We start from the raw sequence: 20,980 nt of genomic DNA, 5'->3' as shown, positions 1-20,980 counted from the left end.
AAGAGAAAAATGTTAAAATTAATCCAGGGCCAAAGATATACACATTATACCTCAAAGTACTATGAGTCTAGAGGGTATGCCGGCAGTGTAGCTGTCATCCACTCCAGACGTGTAATGGAGACAGGCTGCAGGCACACAAGAGCAGCAAAATACCCACTTTCTAAAAGTGGCATTTCTAAAATAGTAATGTCAAACCCAACTTCACCAGTAAAGAGGATTTGTTATTACCATCCCAAAAATATAAAACATGATACAGCCACTCCTTTCTGATCAGGAATCACAGCTTAAAATTGTATTAAGGAATTCCCAATGTTAACCTCTGAGAAGAGTAGGCCTCACAGTAGTGAAAAATGAATGTATGTGTTTTTCACTACCAGGACATGCAAAACTTAAAAGTACACTTCTTACCTTTTACTTACACATTATCCAGCCTTATGGGCTACTTAGGGCCAACCTTAGGGGTGACTCATGTATAATAAAAGGGGAGTTTCAGGCTTGCCAAAGGGTTTTAAATGCCAAGGTGAAGTGGCAGGACTAAGATATTTTTAAAGGGGACACTTATGTAGATGGCAATATCAGTGCTGTAGGCCCACTAGTAGCATTTAATTTACAGGCCCTGGTATATGGTATATCACTTTACAAGGGACTTAAAATTAAATAAAATATGCCAGTTGTGTATACACCAATGTTACCATTTTAAGGGAGAGTCACATGCACTTTAAGCACTTTACCACTGGTGACCAGTGCATGAGTTCTAAGGCCAACAAAAATAATCAGCAAAAAGAGGAAGCATGCAGGCAAAACGTTTGGGAAAGACCACCCTAAGAATGAGATCTCTAACACAGCTCACTTTATGGTTGTATTTCATGAAGCCTGAAAGTGATGTTCTCTAGTGGTTGTTTTTATAGTTACACCTTAAGTGTCCTAAAACTACATAAGAAACACAGACTGGACAATCAGTTATTGGAGTGTGCAAATTCTTTATTTTATGATTACTTAAAATCATTTACAAATACAATGTGGGTTACGGCATACAAACAAATCTATAAATAATAAATATAAAGCAGCTATAAAATTGTAGAAACATGTGTGACCCATATAAAGTTTAACAACATCTAAAAGTGCAGCAGGAAATTATATGGGTGCAGTAGATAGCAGAAAGGCATCTCCGGGGCAAGCTGAGAAGCATAGGTACGTAAGAATACAATATTATGTCGTGCAGGCATCCATATAACGGTGTATCGAATCATAGGATGCCAGAGTTACTGCCACAGTAGGTGTTCAGCAGCTCATGTTTTGTTAACTTTCTTCATCGGTTCTTACATTGTTCGTACAGTCCTTCCTGCTTCCGCATAGAACTTGCTGATTTGTGCAAGGTCCATTGGCATTGTGGTAGTTTAGATGAAATTAGAGCCTCCTTATCTGATCTTACTCTGTTTTGAAGGAACACTGGGGCATATTAGCAACAACTTGCGATAATTATCGCAAACCGCGCTTAGCGCGATTTGTTTTATCACCTCCTATCGCTGGATTCTATCGTGGAGATAACGCAGTATTACCAACGTTTATCTCCACGGCGATGAAAAATCCAGCGATAGTGGCGAATCCCATCTTTAACGTGAGATTTCCAGCGATAACAATCCTATCGCTAAGGAAAATCTTGCTAATAAGCAGGTGGGGACTTAGCCGTAGAATCCACCTCCAAATGACTATTATGGCTAAGTCAGGTTTTTACCAGGTGTAAAATCCTGGCGCTAATCGCGGCTAGCGTGCGTTTTTATATCGCGCCGCGGGTATTGCTAATAGGCGATAGCTGTGTTAGCGACTGCTTTCAGTCGCTACCAGTTTGGGTACGCCCACTTTGCATGTCATTAGCGATAAATATCGCTGACATGCAAAGCGGGCCCCAAACCGGTTGCTATCGCCTGGAAGCTGTCTTAATTGGGCAATAAAATAATTGCCGCTTTATCTGCAAAAAGTGCCGATAAAGCGGCGATCTGGCCCTTGCTAATATGCCCCACTGTTCATAGGTATAGTCGCCTCGGGCCCAGCAAAGCTGGGCGGCAGCAAATGATATGTTCAGCTGATTCTGTGTGATATTAGCAAAAGCACCCTCCCCTGCTTCTTGGTGATGTGTTTTTCCAGTGGCACCTATAGTCGCATATTGGTAATGTTAGGAGCCTGGTTCTCAGAAAGTTCTGTAGGGCTTGCCTTCCCAATCCTGCTTTTAAATATGGTTGACATGGAGTGGCTTCGTGTGAGTGGACAAGACCATCTGTACCAGGGATGTGTCTAATCCGTTCGAGATCCTGTTGCTTTGAGGTGTGCTTGCCCTGTTTCTTTTACAGGCATTTTAGGCTGGCCATTGTTAAGGGTGTATCAGTTAAGAGGTCTGCTGGCAGGCCCAATGATTTGTTGGCCATCAGGAAATACCTTGCCCAGCGGCTAGTTTTATCGATAAAAACTTTTTGTAATGCTTTCCAAATTGTGCCAGGACCTGCCTTGATCACGCGATAATAACATTTGACTATGTCTTTTTTACATTCCATTGCTGGGATATTGAACTCCAGGTGGATCAGTGTGCGCCTTGTTGAAGATGCAAGATTGAAAACCTTTCTAAAAGCCATGGTATGCAGATGCTCCAAATTATCGGTGAACAAGCCAGGAAGGATAAGATGGCCATAGCTCAGTGTTGGAATTAGTTTTGCTTGCATTACTCGTCGGATGCCCTCCGTTGAGTGGCATTGCAACTTGTGATTTAATTTCATAAACCGTGTGTGAACGTAGCTGCTTTAGCCAAAAGTGCTTTTGCCTGCAGTGTTGATATGCCAGTGTCTGAGACTTAAACTCCCAGATAAGTGTATTTATTAGCAGTAGCAATCCTTAGCGGGCCGAGATGCCAACCCAGTACTGATTTTTTGGGTTTATGGCCAAAAACTAACACCTTCATTTTTGTTGCGTTGGTATGAAGTTTGTTTTCCATATTATATAGATGTAGTGTCTCCAATGCCCTTTTCATGCCCATTATAGTTTGATCCAGTAGAACAAGGTTGTCCGCATACTGCATGATCGGAAGTCTGAGGTGGCCCAATTTAGGTGGAAAAATGTAAGCTTTTAGGAGTGCCTCTCCCAGATCCACAGTGTATAAGTTGAACAATGTAGGGGCGATCACACAGCCCTGTTTTAACCCTTTGTTTGTGTAGATCTTAGCCGTTTCACATGTCTCTGTAAGTTTAGTGTGAACCCAAGTACTGGTGTGAAGTGTCATGACGTTTCCTCGGGATGCCCCACTTTGCAAGTTGTTCCCACAGTATATTACAATCAATGCCGTCAAAGGCGGCACTATAGTCAAAAATGCATGCATAAAGTGGGGGTTGGCAACCTCTGTGGCCTTGGTTGTCAGGTATGATAACGCGATAGCTATGTCCAGTGTGGATGAGTTGGCCAAAATCCTGTCTGATATTGCAGTATGATTTGATTTTTCTTTATCCATGCCGCTAACTCTTTCTGAAGCACTTTTACAAAAGCCTTCCCATCAACGTCCAACAGCGTGATCAGTCTGTAGTTCTCCGGGCAGGAAGCATCCCCTTTTTTATAAATTGGATGCAAGATGTAACCTTTCTACGAGTCTGGTACTGCCGAGGTATTGTTGCATTGGTGAAACAGGCTGTGCATGTGGGGGACCCAAAAATCTCAATCTTCATTGAAAATACTGCCTGGTAACCCATTAGGCCCGGGAGCCCCATATTTCCTAATTCTCTTCAGGATAGTTAGGGTTTCTTTTTCTATTAGGGCAAAGTGATCTGCCTCATTTGCGCCGAGGTGGTTGTCCTCCACCTCCATGGTTTTAGTCATGGGTTTATCTGGGTTGACATAAAGCTGTGTTGCGTGGGCTGCCTATTTGTTGGTGGGTACGAAAGCAAAAGAAACACAATTAATGGACAGAATGCAGAACAATTCAAAACATTCACCCCCAGTCAAGAGATCTGGGTTAAATCCATCATTCTTTTGCTCACCATGCCACCCCAGTTTAGACCTGGAAATATGAAAATCAGACCCTGTGCCTCATGGGAACAGTCCACCCCGAACTGCCAAGCCAGGTCCTCTCTGGACCGGAAACAAGCATCCTAGAAATGGTTTCTGGGTTTCCCCTCTTCAGCCAGGAAAGCTTGATTCCAGTGGCACAGTGAGCCCAGGACCCACATCTGGGCATACCCGGCGCACTTAGGGCAAGAAAGCAAAAGACACACAATTGATGGACGGAACGCAGAACAATTCAAAACATTCACCCCCAGTCAAGAGATCTGGGTTAAATCCATAATTATTTTGCTCATCATGCCACCCCAGTTTAAACCTGGCCATATGCAAATCAGTCTTGACCCTGTGCCTCATGGGAACAGTCCAGCCCGAACTGCCAAGCCAGGTCCTCCCTGGAACGGAAACAGGCATCCTAGGGCCGGTTTCAGGGTTACACCCCTCTTCAGCCAGGATAGCTTGATTCCAGTGGCAAAGTGAGCCCAGGACCCACGTCTGGGCATACCTGGCGCACTTAGGGCGAGAAAGCAAAAGACACACAATTGATGGACGGAATGCAGAACAATTCAAAACATTCACCACCAGTCAAGAGATCTGGGTTAAATCCATCATTCTTTTGCTCACCATGCCACCCAAGTTTAGACCTGGCTATATGCAAATCAGTCTTGACCCTGTGCCTCATGGGAACAGTCCAGCCCAAACTGCGAAGCCAGGTCCTCCCTGGACCGGTAACAAGCATCCTAGGACCGGTTTCCGGTTTCACCCCTCATCAGCCAGGATAGCTTGATTCCAGTGGCACAGTGAGCCCAGGACCCACGTCTGAGCATACCTGGCGCACTTAGGGGGAGAAAGCAAAAGACACACAATTGATAGACGGAATGCAAAACAATTCAAAACATTCACCCCAGTCAAGAGATCTGGGTTAAATCCATAATTCTTTTGCTCACCATGCCACCCCAGTTTAGACCTGGCCATATGCAAATCAGTCTTGACCCTGTGCCTCATGGGAACAGTACAGCCCGAACTGCCAAGCTAGGTCCTCCCTGGACCGTAAACAAGCATCCTAGGACCAGTTTCAGAGTTTCACCCCTCTTCAGCCAGGATAGCTTGATTCCAGTGGCACAGTGAGCCCAGAACCCACGTCTGGGCATACCTGGCGCACTTAGGGCAAGAAAGCAAAAGACACACAATTGATGGACGGAATGCAGAACAATTCAAAACATTCACCCCCAGTCAAGAGATCTGGGTTGAATCCATAATTCTTTTGCTCACCATGCCACCCCAGTTTACACCTGGTCATATGCAAATCAGTCTTGATCCTGTGCCTCATGGGAACAGTCTAGCCCAAACTGCCAAGCCAGGTCCTCCTTGGACCGGAAACAAGCATCCTAGGACCGGTTTCGGGGTTTCACCCCTCTTCAGCCACGATAGCTTGATTCCAGTGGCACAGTGAACCCAGGACCCATGTCTGGGCATACCTGGCGCACTTGGGTGAAGAAAGCAAAAGACACACAATTGATGGACAGAATGCTGAACAATTCAAAACATTCACCCCCAGTCAAGATATCGAGGTGAAATCCATCATTCTTTTGCTCACCATGCCACCCCAGTTTAGACCTGGCCATATGCAAATCAGTCTTGACCCTGTACCTCATGGGAACAGTCCAGCCCGAATTGCCAAGCCAGGTCCTCCTTGGACCGGAACAAAGCATCCTAGGACCAGCTTTGGGGTTTTACCCCTCTTCAGCCAGGATAGCTTGATTCCAGTGGCACAGTAAGCCCAGGACCCACGTCTGGGCATTCCTGGCGCACTTAGGGCGAGAAAGCAAAAGACACACAATTGATGGACAGAATGCAGAACAATTGAAAACATTCACCCCCAGTCAAGAGATCTGGGTTAAATCCATCATTCCTTTGCACACCATGCCACCCCAGTTTAGACCTGGCCATATGCAAATCAGTCTTGACCCTGTGGCTCATGGGATCAGCATTGTCTGTGTGGTCTCCAGATGGTTTTTTTAATGCAGTTTTCTAGATGTTTTGAGGATTTTTTCCATCCATGGGCACTTCTCTCTCCTATGCTGTAGCTCTGCCAGACAACACCTCTTTTTACTCTCTCTGAATTCTTTATTATTAAGGAGATAGGTTTGGCCATTTCCAATTAGTTTGCCTTTATGTGTCAGTTGACTTTCTGTACTCAAAGCTTTGAATAGTGAGTCCATGATTTTTGGCCAGCTTTTCTGGGGGCCAGGTGTACATGTAGCCTGTTTCCACTTGTTATATCTGGCCTGCTTGGGGGTCCCCATTTCATTAATTTTATCGATGCTGGTTCACTGATTGGGTTGAACATTTGTCCAGCAGGGAGGTGTTCCTCATTCAGCATGGTGCTTACATTGACAAGGATGGATAATGAATGATGATCACTTACAGTAGTATGTGACACCTTATATTCTTCGCACCTCTTCAATAAGTTCTTGCTCAGGAAGATGTAATCTTGTGTGGAGATGTTTTTGAATGTGGGTTGTGGTGGCATGTTTGACTGCCCTATTTGGTTCACAGACCCCAGGTTAAATTCAATAATGCAGGCTTCCATGATGTTCCGCCCACTCTCCCCTTGACTTTGTTCCGGGTGGCACAGGTCTCTCATTTTAAAATCCCCTGTAACAATGCATTCATGCCCTGGGTTCTCATAAATATATTCTCTAATCAGTACAGTGATCATCCGGATGTTTGTGGTTTTTATCTTCTTAGTCGGATTAACATAGAGGTTGATTACTTTGATTGTAATCAGAGTGCCCTCTAGTCTGATTCCTTTTATATTTATGATCTGAATGTCAGGTGAGTACTTGGGCCATTCCTTGACTCGTACTTGCAGGTTTGGTTTTACGAAGATTGAGACCCCACCAGTTGCTCTTCCAAAGATGTTTTTCTTGTTCGTCAAAGTGTGGGTCGCCTGGAAATCTTTAATAGAGCTTGGTGTTGTCATCCATGTTTCCTGTAAGCATAAGATATCTCCTGTTTTACTGAATTCCACGGTTTCTTTATTTGCTCTGGTCAATTTGAGCCCAGCCACATTCCAACTTATTATTCTGATCTTGGTTCTTGTGGTCGGCTCCTTTATACCTTCAATGCTGTTTGTTTGGACTTTCCCTGGTATCCAATGGTTTTGGGGTCCGGGCAAGATCAAAGGTTTTCCTGTGCTAGGAATTTGCCCTCCCATTGGTGTGCAGGGCCATTGAGATCCAGGTGCAGTCCTCTGATATTATTGCGTCATGAGATGTTCTTACCTCCATGCAATGTCTAATTTCATTGCCCTTGTGAAGCTGGATTTTAATATTATTATTGCAGGTTTGGCTCAGGGTCGATTTTTGTACTCCTTATTATGCTTTTCTGTGGTTCTTGTACCACTTGTTTATGCAACCTCCATAATAGTATGTGGGGGTATTTTTCCATTGGGTAATTATCTACACGGATCCCCCTGTCCTTAAGTAGGTCTTTTTCTGCCATGATGTTTTGAGTGTCTAACCTGCTAGTCCACTTTGTTAGGGTTGACTCCCTATGGCTTATCCAGGTATAGTTTTTGAAGTGCACTGATGCTAGTTGAGCTGATGTTAAATAGGCCAGTGAGGGTATACTCGAGAGGAGATATAGAATATTTGAGCAGTTTAGGATGTCGCCTGGGCCTTTAGTCTCGAATTCGGGGGTGAAGATCGCCGTGAACGGTGAGCTAGGATGATCATTTATTGAGTTATGTTACTGAGTGTCAGCAAATGGTGATTACTAGCACATACCACCTCTCCAGGAACCGCGGGGCCGGCATTAGCCACGCCAAAAGTATGGCGGTCGAGCCGGCCCCCTCCGCTACAGCAGGGGGGCGTGCCTCTCATGCACCTATGTGACGCGGCAGGTGCGCCCTACCCACATTGGCCCAGGCACGACCCGGAAGGGATTGGAATCCCTTCCAAGTTGCGACGATGGGCAAACGTCCGGCCAGTAGGTCTTGCAGGCCCATCCCGGGTATAAAGGGCTGGGGAGCCCAGGAATCGGCCTCTTGGTTCCTGACTCCCCAGCTTGCCCCCCACGCCTCGCTAGGAGGCGGTAACTTTTGCTTTCTTTCTTTTTTCGCCCTAGCAGGTCTGCGGGATTTCAGATCTGGACAGCTGCGGGGTCATCGCCATAGGGAACGTGATGGCTACACAAGGGAGATATTTTTTCGCTGTTTTCCTTTATTGGCTGCAGGCTTAAAAAGTGGAAAGCAGAAGCGGCATCGGCAGAAGGAGCGGCGCAGCTGACCGTGACGTGCGGCGGGAGAAGAGTGATCCCAAATACAGTTTTGAGGCGATCAGGAGAAGTGTGTTGAGCGGGGCCAACATAATCTGGAAAGTTTTTTCAGGCACTGGGAAGCGAAGCCCGGGCGTGGGCAGAGACGGTGGTCCATCAACATGGACTTTGGCGCTGGTATTAAAGGTGAGCGCGTGGCCTGATGGTTACGGCCTTAGACTCTTACCTGCAAGTTTAAGTGTTCAATTATAGGTGCTTCAATGTATCTGTTTCTTCGGACAGAGATTTAAACGCAAGTGGTAGGCTCCAAGAGAGGCTTTCCTGTGGTGCTTCTTAACTCCGGGAAGGGCTCTGAAACCCCGAGATTAGCGTGCTTATGGTCAGTTTTCCACTGCTGATGCACCGCATGGCTGATTTATTGAGTAATACACTCCGCATTAATCGTGAGCATAAATAATGCACAGATCGTAGATCATTCTTGATGAGGCAAATATAGTAGAAGTGTGGAGCGCTACCGGGGCAAGTCAAAGCGCGATGGTTATTTGTATGTGCGCACGAATGGCGACAATTGGTTTCAAAGCGGACCTGACCACGTAGCGGGTAAGTTGTAATTGCAGAGTTGCACTTACGCTGGAACATTGGTGCTCGGATTGACCAGTAGTCGTTTTAGAACCCATTGGGCAGAGTTCGTTGTTTTGATGTAGTACAGCTGGGGAGGGGCACGACCTGGTGCAATCAGCTGAAGGAAGGCTTTTTTCCATGGTCTAAACCTCTTCGTGTTTTCACTTTGAACAGGGGTGCAGGAGATTGTGAAGGGCGCGTGTGTAGCGCCAATGCGTAGCGGGCCAAGCACATTGAAAGCGAGGCTGGGGCTGCCTAAGGATAAGCTCTCAGTGTCGTAATATTTCTTCAGCTGACAGAGAAAAGCGCATGGGGCTAGCAGCCTCATTAGTGGTGGACTGTAGCAATTTAGCCTGGAGCGCCACAGTGGCCTAATGGTTACGGTTAAAGACTTACTCTCAAGTCAGGTGTTCAATTCCTAGTGGTTCAATGTCTCTGTTTCTTCAATTAAAAGTGTAGGCAAAAGTTATTTAGCCTCGATTGGAGGCTGAACTGTTCTGTGTGGAGTGTCATAGACTTCTTCTGAGCTGATTTTTATCGGGTAATATCCTCGGGCAAAGGTTTCAAGGGGATTGGGGACGGCGCAAGGGTGCTGGAGCCAAGTTTTGCGGGGCAAAAGCATTAGAAGCATTCTGTCTGGGTAGCCCGATTGAAGCAATTTAAGCACAAAATTCACTGCACCTGGACAGTCAATGCCTGCATTGTGTGATTGTGAGCACAGCATCCATCGCCGTAAGGGTGCATGGGGCTAACAGCTCGTTATTGGGTCATTGCTGCAATTTTAGCCTCCATGTGGGGCTTCACTGGATTCGCTCTATGGGCCAAAAATAGGAGTGCTTCATGGGTCCAGATTGGACCAACAGCTTGGGCCTAGGACTTGACTTACTGCGATCTACAGTGCATGGGACATAGGAGGTTAATAGCCTTACATGTAGTAGACACAACAGCGTTTCCAGCCTCGTTTGGGGGCTTCGCTTGGTTCGGTTTGCAATTTTGCTATGCACCTGAAGGGTGAGTGTTTTTAAAAGGCTCCTAGTGACTCTTGTCCTTAAGTGATCTCATAGAAAGATTTTAGAAGCCGCATTATAAGTGTAGCTATACAATTAATAGCAGGGGTCAAGGGCCACTGATTTTCGCCATAACATGTGAAAAGTTGCGAGGAGGTTCATTGCAGGCCTGTTTTCCTTCAGGCCTTTTTCTGGTTACTAGTGACTTTTTGCCCTTAAACAATCTCATGGCGGGAAGGATTTAGGAGCCGCACTATCTACCTATAATGTATATTGTAGTGTATAAGCGATCTATACAAAGATGGTCTTGTTCAGCTATTTGAATGGTGTTAGGCAGCCACCATAACTATTACAAAACTTGCCTAGCCACCAGAGAGAATTGTAATCCTTGGCCAGGCATCTCAGCGATTAAAGAGGCTTTCAAAACTATGGCAGAATTTCTGTGGTCTCGCCCAGCAATGACAGATATTACAGGACTTGTCCATCCGTAAAATATAGTATTACAAGTACACTAAGTAAGCTGTGTTAAGGGAAGTTAATGGCATCACCATTTAATATGGAGAAAAAGTAGACAGTGCTTGGCACAGTGTAGTATGAGTCAGTTTTGTTTCTTGGGTGTCAGCCAGAACATTCCGACAAGGGGGAACAACTTGGTAATTGGCGCTATGCTAGGCTGCCTCAAGGGAAAGGCCGATTTCAAATGTTCCAGTACAACTGGGGCGCTGCTCTTATGGTTGGTTTATGTTGAGGGTGTTTTCAGATTGTGACGTGCCTACGTTTGAGGGTGGCAAAAAGTTTAAAGTGATACTGACTAGCCCAAAAACAGAACCTGGGTGAGGGTGCTTTTGAAGCGTTTGCTTCTGACTTATAATTTGCTGACCTTGTTTCTGTGTGTTATAGGTTTTTGACTCTTTGCTGCTATGGGTCAGTGGTAATAATGCATAGGCCCTCTGTGAAATTGTGACGGTGACTAGGTTTCCTATGGTTGATGTATCTGACTTACTGGTAAATCTCTTGGAAATACATGGGTGTGTGCCATGACCTATAAGCCAAATGCTACTGGTGGGCTTGCACCACCGGTGGTGCCACCCGCAGGGGTAGCCCTGTAACTGTTGGTCAGACCTATCATTGTAGGGTCGACGCACGCAGTTGGAAAAAATTGCCATCTGGGCCCAAACCTTCTTTTCCTTGAATATAAGTTACTTCTAGGGTAGGCTCCAGGATTCCACATGGGGTGTCATTAATTTCTGAGGAAATTATGCTTCGCATATTACGGCAGGTGATTTACATGGTTTTGAGGTCAGGCCTACTTGGCACTGGCCTCGGTGAGGGCTGCTCAAGTATACTTTCAACCAGTAGCGGTCCGTGGAGGGAGTTCTGGGGGCGGTGAGGCGGGGCGGGGGAGGGGCAGGGTAGGGGAATGTAAACACCGGAATATGGATGAACAGAGGTAAGTACACATTTAAATAAATAAAACGAATTTCGTTGCGCGCGCTGCATCGCATTTTGCGATGCAGCGCGGGAAAAGGAATTCGTTTTATTTATTTAAATGTGTACTTACCTCTGTTCATCCATATTCCGGTGTTTACATTCCCCCACCCTGCCCCTCCCCTGCCCCGCCTCACCGCCCCACGGAACTCCCTCCACGGACCGCTACTGCTTTCAACGCTTAGGACATCAAAGCAGTACATCCCAGGCCTTGTTGTCACACCTTCAAAGGTATCCCTGCGCGCGGTGCGGTGGTACATAGGAATGAGGGGTCTGTGTCAAAAGCCCGAGGCACCTGTTGCAGGTACACATAAGCTTTTGGAGTGCATTATGTCACGTGGTGCCTCTGCACCGGTCCGCTTATACACGTATGCATTGTATGCAGGGGTTTGCCACACAGTATCTATGCACCCTTGTGAACATACACGTATGCACAATAATGTATTGTATCGCACAGTACCACTGCACACCGGTGCCTGTGCATTTGTACCTTAAATGTCCGTGTGGCCAGCCCTAGCATTGGTATCACACACACTTGGGGGCCTGACTGTACGCCTAGGTAGAATGGGAGTAACACTACTCACTGAAGTGGGAGGGTTGCCACGTCTATGCCCTTGGTACACCTCGGCAGAGACTGCAGAGCTTCCACTAGAGGGTAAGGGAACCTGAGAGGGCATTAAGTCACTAGGAAAATATATTAGCAAACTGGGAGGCTAGCTAGGGTTTTACACCTGCAGGCTATAGACAGTATGGAAGAATATTTTCAGGGAGAACCTTCTGCCTAGTTAGTGAGGTATAGGGACAGGGCATGACCTTTCTGGGTGGTTTTTAGGGGGGTCCTGATAGTCGGGCAGCTATGCAGGCCTGTGGCGGTAAGGTCATGATTGGTGAGCAGTAAATTGAAGGTCCTTAGAGGGCGGTGCCATTCCAGAATGGTGTCGCCCAAGTGGGAGGGATAACTGGTCTCTCCTAGAACTCCAGGGGCAGTTGGATGCGGGGGAGGAGGGAGTCACGCTTTCTCTAGGCTCATTGGCCATCCTGTACGTGCACAACGGCTGCAAGGGCCCCTTTATGGAGATCAGGTACAGAGCGTACGGGGGTAACCGAGGGGGGGAAGTACCCTCACGGTTAATGGGCCCTCTGCGCATGCGCACTCCGGCTGGATGGCGTGGTTAGAAATTGATAAGGATCTGACACCAGTTAGTGACCTTGCCGTAGGCTCTATTAGGTACGCAGAAAATAAAGATTGTAAAGATTATTAAAGATATGTTTAGATATGGATAGGAAACCTTTGTATTAGAATTATGTTAAGGTTAGCCATCGGATATCTGTACTTATCAATTGTAATCAGTGTAAAGTATATTTTCTGCGATACAAAAGGGGGTGGTGATGGACGGAGCATCAGAACCAATCAAACACTCACACCCAGTCAACAGATCTGGGTTTGATCCATCACCGTTCTTTAGTCCACTCTGCCACCCCAGTTCAGACATGGCCATATGCAAATCAGTCTGACCCTGTGCCTCATGGGAACAGTCCAGCCCGAACTGCCAAGCCATGCCTTCTCTGGAACGGAAATAAGCTTCCTAGGACCGGTTTCTGGCATTTCAGCCGGCTTCAGCCAGGCTTGCTTGAATCAAGTGGTAAAGTGAGCAAGGGACTCACGTCTGAGCATACCCTGCCAACTTATGGCGAACAAAGCGGTACAAAAGGGGGTGGTGATGGACGGAGCATCAGAACCAATCAAACACTCACACCCAGTCAACAGATCTGGGTTTGATCCATCACCGTTCTTTAGCCCACTCTGCCACCCCAGTTCAGACATGGCCATACTGTTCCCATGAGGCACAGGGTCAGACTGATTTGCATATGGCCATGTCTGAACTGGGGTGGCAGTGTGGGCTAAAGAATGGTGATGGATTAAACCCAGATCAGTTGACTGGGGGTGAGTGCTTGCAATGTTCAACACTCCGTCCATCATTTCCTTTGGTTTTTGCTTTGTTCGCCATAAGTTGGCAGGGTATGCTCAGACGTGAGTCCCTTGCTCACTTTGCCACTGGATACAAGCAAGCCTGGCTGAACACGGCTGAAATGCCAGAAACCGGTCCTAGGAAGCTTGTTTCCGGTCCAGGGAAGACATGGCTTGGCAGTTCGGGCTGGACTGTTCCCATGAGGCACAGGGTCAGACTGATTTGCATATGGCCATGTCTGAACTGGGGTGGCAGTGTGGGCTAAAGAACGGTGATGGATTAAACCCAGATCAGTTGACTGGGGGTGAGTGCTTGCAATGTTCAACACTCCGTCCATCATTTCCTTTGGTTTTTGCTTTGTTCGCCATAAGTTGGCAGGGTATGCTCAGACGTGAGTCCCTTGCTCACTTTGCCACTGGATACAAGCAAGCCTGGCTGAAGACGGCTGAAATGCCAGAAACCGGTCCTAGGAAGCTTGTTTCCGGTCCAGGGAAGACATGGCTTGGCAGTTCGGGCTGGACTGTTCCCATGAGGCACAGGGTCAGACTGATTTGCATATGGCCATGTCTGAACTGGGGTGGCAGAGTGGGCTAAAGAACGGTGATGGATTAAACCCAGATCAGTTGATTGGGGGTGAGTGCTTGCAATGTTCAACACTCCGTCCATCATTTCCTTTGGTTTTTGCTAAGTATATTTTCTGCTACATTTTGTAAATATTGTAATTATGATTAATGTGTATTAATTGTATATAATAAATACGGCCAGGGGGTGTCACGCCCCTGCATCCAAAACTTCTCTCCTGTCACGGGTCTTGAATGTGGAGGAGGGCGTGTAGGTAGTACCTGGCCATATAGAACGGCGGGCTGGCATCGGCCACGCCAAAAGTATGGCGGTCGAGCCGGCCCCCTCTGCTACAGCAGGGGGGCGTGCCACTCACGCACCTATGTGACACGGCAGGCGCACCCCCTACCCACATTGGCCCAGGCACGACCCGGAAGTGATTGGAATCACTTCTGGGTCGCGACGATGGGCAAACATCCGGCCAGTAGGTCTGGCCGGACCATCCCGGGTATAAGGGCTGGGGAGCCCAGCAATCGACCTCTTGGTTCCTGACTCCCCAGCTTGCCCCCCACGCCTCGCTAGGAGGCAGTAACTTTTGCTTTTCCCACCCACCATCCCCTTAAAAGCAAATAGGTTGCAGGGGTTTTGGTTCAAGGAATGTTTAAGCTATTCTTAGTTTTGGGAGGATAAGATAATTGTCAAGGTTGTGTATAAGTGCCAATTTGTTTACCTACAGGTCTTCTATCGTCGTATTTATGATTTATGTTGGTCAGGCGGTAAGGTCATGATTGGTGAGCAGTAAATTGAAGGTCCTTAGAGGGCGGCACCATTCCCAAATGGTGTCGCCCAAGTGGGAGGGACAACTGGTCTCTCCTAGAACTCCAGGGGCCGTTGGGTGTGGGGGAGGAGGGAGTCACGCTTCCTCTAGGCTGATTGGCCATCCCGCACGTGCACAACAGCTGCAAGGGCCCCTTTATGGAGATCAGGTAAAGAGCGTACGGGGGTAACCGGGGGGGGGGGGAAGTACCCTCACGGTTAACGGGCCCTCTGCACATGCGTACTCCGGCTGGAGGGCGTGGTTAGAAATTGATAAGGATCTGGCACCAGTTAGTGACCTTGCCGTAGGCTCTATTAGGTACGCAGAAAATAAAGATTGTAAAGATTACTAAAGATATGTTTAGATATGGATAGGAAACCTTTGTATTAGAGTTATGTTAAGGTTAGCCATCGAATATCTGTACTTATCAATTGTAATCAGTGTAAAGTATATTTTCTGATACATTTTGTAAATATTGTAATTATGATTAATGTGTATTAATTGTATATAATAAATACGGCCGGGGGGTGTCACGCCCCCCACATCCAAAACGTCTCTCCTGTCACGGGTCTTGAATGGGGAGGAGGGGGTGTAGGTAGTACCTGGCCATATGAGTAGGCCTTGGACTGCTCTGCTTCACTACTCTGAGAGCGTCAAGTGCTAAAATGGGGTCATTGGTTCCTAGGAAGGAGAAATTAAAGACCAATTACATGCACAGGCATCACATCCTGCACAGCTAATAACCTGATTCCCTACACTCACATTTGTAAAAGACTGTGGTTTGGTTGGTTCAGCCTATACCACCAACATGTTCTAAACAGTGGATTTCTAAACTCTGAATTTTCAATCATATGGACATCTAGGCGATTGAGTGCAATAGCTCATGGCAGGCATATTACCAGGAACTGAATCTCTACTCGAGTGAAGATCTCATACTCAAGTATTCATGTTCATTTGAACAGAATAGTACTTCATCAGTTTTGTATGAAAAGATTCTATATTGCCTGGGTGGGGTAAAGGAATGGGTAATATTTGTTTTAAAGATACGCTCAAGGCTTAGCTAACTAGACAAACTGTGTGGAGGACAACTTACAAATCTGACAGCACAGAAGCCATAGGAGTCAGACAGCGAAGGTGGCCTAGAGAAGCAAGACAAAGAACACAGGTAAGCAAGACCTCTGACCTTCTGGCCAGAGACCTGCTCTCTCTCCCAGCAGCTCCACTTTTGTGTCGCTGCCACTAAATCCCACTCATTTTAGTTGGTAGGTGTTTTCGGGGCCCTCCTCCACCAGCAGACTCCTCCATGTGCCCTGGTGGTCCAGTGGGAGAGCCCTTGCTTTTCTACTGCTCCACTGCTGTCTATCCTATGTTGTGCCTGTCTTTTATTTTTGTGTCTGTAAATTGTCTCTTCTTATTTTGTTTTATTTTACCTGGTTTATACTATTTTTATACTATTGTACTGTTCCCTTCACTGTGCTCTCTGTGCCCATTCACTGCCCTTTCCCACTGCTGCTACCCTCGCGGCCCCTCCACCCTGTCCGGTTCCCGCTCTCGACTCCCAGCTGCGCTTCTCTCCCCTTCCCTATTTAATGGCAGTTGCTGTGACGGTGTATAAGCAAGACCTCTAACCTCCTGGCCAGTGACTTGCTCTCTCCCCCAGCAGCTCCGCTGTTGTGCCGCTGCCACTGAACCCCACTCACCTTAGCTGGGAGATGTTCGAGGAAAGACTTCCCCAACCCCCCAGGAGGAGGACTCGCCATCGTCCACAAGAGCTCCCTCTGACTCATGATCTACAGCTTGAGCAACAGCCCACACACCGCCGAACACCTCCACTTCTAGATCCAGACCAGCCCCAAAACAACTCTATGAGGCACCCTGCCCTTCAGACCTCCCAAAACCTTGAACTGCGTTCACCACAACCATCGCTGACCTCATTGAGCCACACGCCATGGCCTCCATGGACTACATGCTCATCGGAGACCTCAACTTCCACCTTGACAACCTCAGCAACCCCAACTCCACCACCCTCCTGGACAATCTCACCAACCTCGGACTGAGACAACTCATCACCACCCCCACCCACAAGGCAGGACACACCCTCGACCCCATCTGCACTGGAGGAAACATCATCCACTTCAGCCACACCATGCAACCCCCCTGGATGGACCACCACTGCGTGCACTTCCATGTCAACAAACCCACTGCCCCTAAACCTGCACGCAGCCCTCCATGAAGGAACTGGAGCAAGGTCACTGAGGAGCAGCTCAACTCCACCCTCAACCGCACCGCCCTCTCCACTTTGACCGACGCCAACCTCACAGCCAAAGACCTTCACAGATCGATCACCAACTGCGCAGATGAGCTCGCACCACTACATAACCCCGACTGACAGCGCCCCAGAAAAGCCACCTGGTTCACCACTGACCTCCAAGAATCCAGACGCACCTGCAGAAGTCTGGAGAAGAACTGGAGAAACAGAAAATCCTCGGAAGATCGCACTACCTACAAAAACGCCATGACAGAATACCACCAACGCATCAGATCCACCAAAAAGACCGTCATCCAAAACAAGATCCTCACCAACTCCAGCAACTCTAAGGAAATCTTCAGCATCAACCAGGAATTCACTAAACCCCCCAACAAAACCACAGACATCATCCCCCTCCCAGGACCTCTGCAACAAGCTCCGCTCCAACTTCCATCTGAAAATCAAGGGCCTCTACGACAACTTCAGCAACCAGACACCTGACTCCAAAACGACTCCCTCTTCCAGCAACACCAGCCAGCCCACCATCTCCTCCTGGACCCCAGTCACCACCGAAGGCACTGCATCAACCATGAAAGGCCTCCACTCAGGAGCCCCCATGGACCCCTGTCCCCCGCACATCTTCCACAGAGCCGCCGCCGCCATCGCACCAGAACTATGGCGCACCATCAATGCCACCTTTGAAACCACCAAATTTCCTGACAAATGGAAACATGCAGAAGTCAGACCCCTACTCAAGAAGCCCTCAGCAGATCCCACAGACCTCAAGAATTACCGACCCATCTCCGTACTCCCCTTTATGGCCAAAGTCACTGAGAAGACGTCAATGTCCAACTAACAAAATTCATTGAACAAAACTCCATCCTAAACCACTCCCAATCCAGATTCCGCAGCAAGCACAGCACTGAGACCGCTCTACTCGCAGCCCCAGATGACATCTGCACCCTTCTTGACCAAGGACACACCACAGCCCTGATCCTATTCGACCTCTCTGTAGCCTTCAACACCGTCTCCCACCGCACACTCACCGCCAGACTCCATGATGCTGGCATACAGGGAACTGCCCTCAACTGGCTCCACTCCTTCCTCACTGGCAGAACCCAAAGAATCAGACTTCCACCCTTCCTCTCCGAACCCACAGAAATCAACTACGGAGTACCCCAAGGATCATCACTCAGCCCCACGCTCTTCTACATGGCCCCCCCCTCACCTCCATCATCAGACTGCACGGTCTCAACATAGTATCCTACACCGATGACACCCAGCTCATCCTCTCCCTCACCAAGGACCCCATCACCACCAGACTCAACTTACAGGAGGGAATGAAGGATGTTGCATCCTGGATGAGCAGCAGCTGCCTAAATCTCAACTCAGAGAAGACAGAGGTCCTCGGACCTTTCCCCTCTGCATGGGACAACACCTGGTGGCCCACCGTCATCGGCAGTTCCCCCGCCCCCACTGACAAGGCCCAAACCTTCGGCATCGTACTCTACTCCTCCCTCTCCATGACCGGACAGGTCAACGTCATCACCTCCACCTGCTTCAACACCCTCTGCATCCTACAAAAGACCTTCAAATAGATCCCCCCGAATCAAGAAAGACCGTCACCCACGCAATCATAATCAGCAGACAGGACTACAGAAACGCCCTCTATGCCGGGATCTACAAGTCTCTGCTCCGTGAACTCCAGACCATACAGAACACAACAGCCAGACTCGTCCTCTGCATCCCCCAACACGAACACATCACCCAGCACCTCCGTAACCCCCACTGGCTCCCTGTCAAGAAGAGAGTAACTTTCAAGATACTCACCTATGCCTACAAATGCCTTCACAACACCGGACCCAATATATGAACAATAGAATCTCCTTCCACATACCCAAAATGAACCTTCAATCCGATGACCTCGCCGATTTCACGCGCATTCACAGAGCAAGAACGGGTGGAAGAACCTTCTCCCACATCACGGCCAAGACCTGGAATGAGCTCCCGATCGACATCAGATGTGACCTCACCCTGCACAACTTCAGGAAGACCCTCAAGACCTGGCCCTTTGACTGATCGGAGCTGCTCCCCCCCCCCCAGTGCCTTGAGACCCTCACGGGTGAGTAGCGTGCTTAAAACTCCATGATTGATAAGCATTGCATGGCCAGCGGAACTTGGAAATAAAAAAAATCCCTAACTTCACCATTCCTTAATCTCCATGCACACTCAAGGTGTTCCCCAGCGCAAGAGTGGCCAAGAATATTGTGCCTTGACACCCATTATGTATCTCACACTAGCTGAAGGATGTTGTCCGCATTTTGGTACCATTTAAACCATCGTTCTAGCTCCAACAGTTTTACAAATATTACTGTTTGTAATCGTGTTTTAGCCCTTATTCTAAATTCGAGCTCTAAGGTGGAACTGGTGAAACCCCGGAGTCCAGTGCATGTGCCTGGCTGCAGGTGTGCCCTCACCAGGAGAACATTTTAACCACTATTATGCATTTGTAAGATACAAGACCATTCATATAGGTTCCACCAGGGAACAATGCTATGGATGTTGACCTCCTATTGATGCTGTCCTTCCTGTAAATAGTTCAAGACGAGCTGGGACTTTCATAGATTTTAAATAAAAATGTGACCTGTGACCTGCTTGTTCAATAGAAACTGAAGCACTAGCCACCATTCACTTGAACACTGAAACTCTCTTACAACATAATGAGACATGTTCACTACCTAGGTGAAACTATATTAAAGACAGAAAAGAGTTCCCTCCGGTAGCAGTAAAAGGGCAGAACACATCCAATCAAACACTGGGCGACTGAAACACTCCTGCATTGCTCAACCGCTGCATTGCACAAAGACAAGAATAGTGATGAAAGTCATTGAAAAGAGCAGACACCTGAGATAGGAAAAATAGATATACATTCATGAGCAACTGTCTGACACAAAACCCTTCGTAAGTAATGTTATGTTTTGCAAACAAAAGGTTTGCCAACAAACAGCTAAAACTGACTATTGCCAACACCTAAAAAGGCACTGTATACTTTGTGTAAAACACTTCATCTCGTTGTCGGCTGGGAAACCTGTCCAGCAAATAATATTTTGCTGACAAACTAAAATTCGGAATGACATTCACAGGTACCTAATTTTCTGCCACATGGGTCTCCATGAACAATAACTATTTAGGTGAAATTTCAGGACTGTTGTGTAGACACATGTGCCTCTTTACTAAATGTCTTAAAATCTAAAAGTAATGTTGCAGGCATTATTTTGTTTTTTGATGAATTAAAAAATGTGATATGGCTTTTGTATAAAATACAGACTAAAAAAAAAAAGGATCACTTCCATCCACCTTAAAAAAAAAATATTTTTAGACATTCATTCTGCTCCCTGTCACCGTGTTTCAATGAGTTGCATAACTGTGTGTTCAAATGTGACTCTTGCCTTTTTTTCTTGCAGACACTTTATGCTTGAAGAAAGCTTTGTATCAGACAGGTCATTTGAAACACAATTTCATTTCTGATTAGGGCCAAAATGTTCATGAGGTAACCTACATGATCTCTTAATGGCAATCACAGAGTTTACCTACATGATCTCTTAATGGCAATCACAGAGGTTACCTACATGATCTCTTAATGACAACCATTGTGACTTGGTGCAGTTCTATGACAGTATGGAGAGTATGTCAATGTTCGCCTTCATTCCAATTCACATGGCTTCTTGTGCACTCAGTGAGTATCTTCCTGACCTATACAATAATCAGAAAGGAACAACAAAGACTGTGTTCCGGATCATTATTCAAAATAATTATTTTATAATCAACAGGATTATTTCCTTTCCAATTAAGTATCTGATCATTTAGTGACTTTACTCAAGGAGGTCAGAAAAATGCCTACTTGTTCAATAAAAATAAAAGCTGCTCAGTAGAACTGTCTTTGCAGGCAAAG

This window comes from Triturus cristatus, chromosome 1_2 (genome assembly GCF_964204655.1).
Source record: "Triturus cristatus chromosome 1_2, aTriCri1.1, whole genome shotgun sequence".
Lineage (NCBI taxonomy): Eukaryota > Metazoa > Chordata > Amphibia > Caudata > Salamandridae > Triturus > Triturus cristatus.
Note: the sequence above shows the minus strand (reverse complement) of the source record.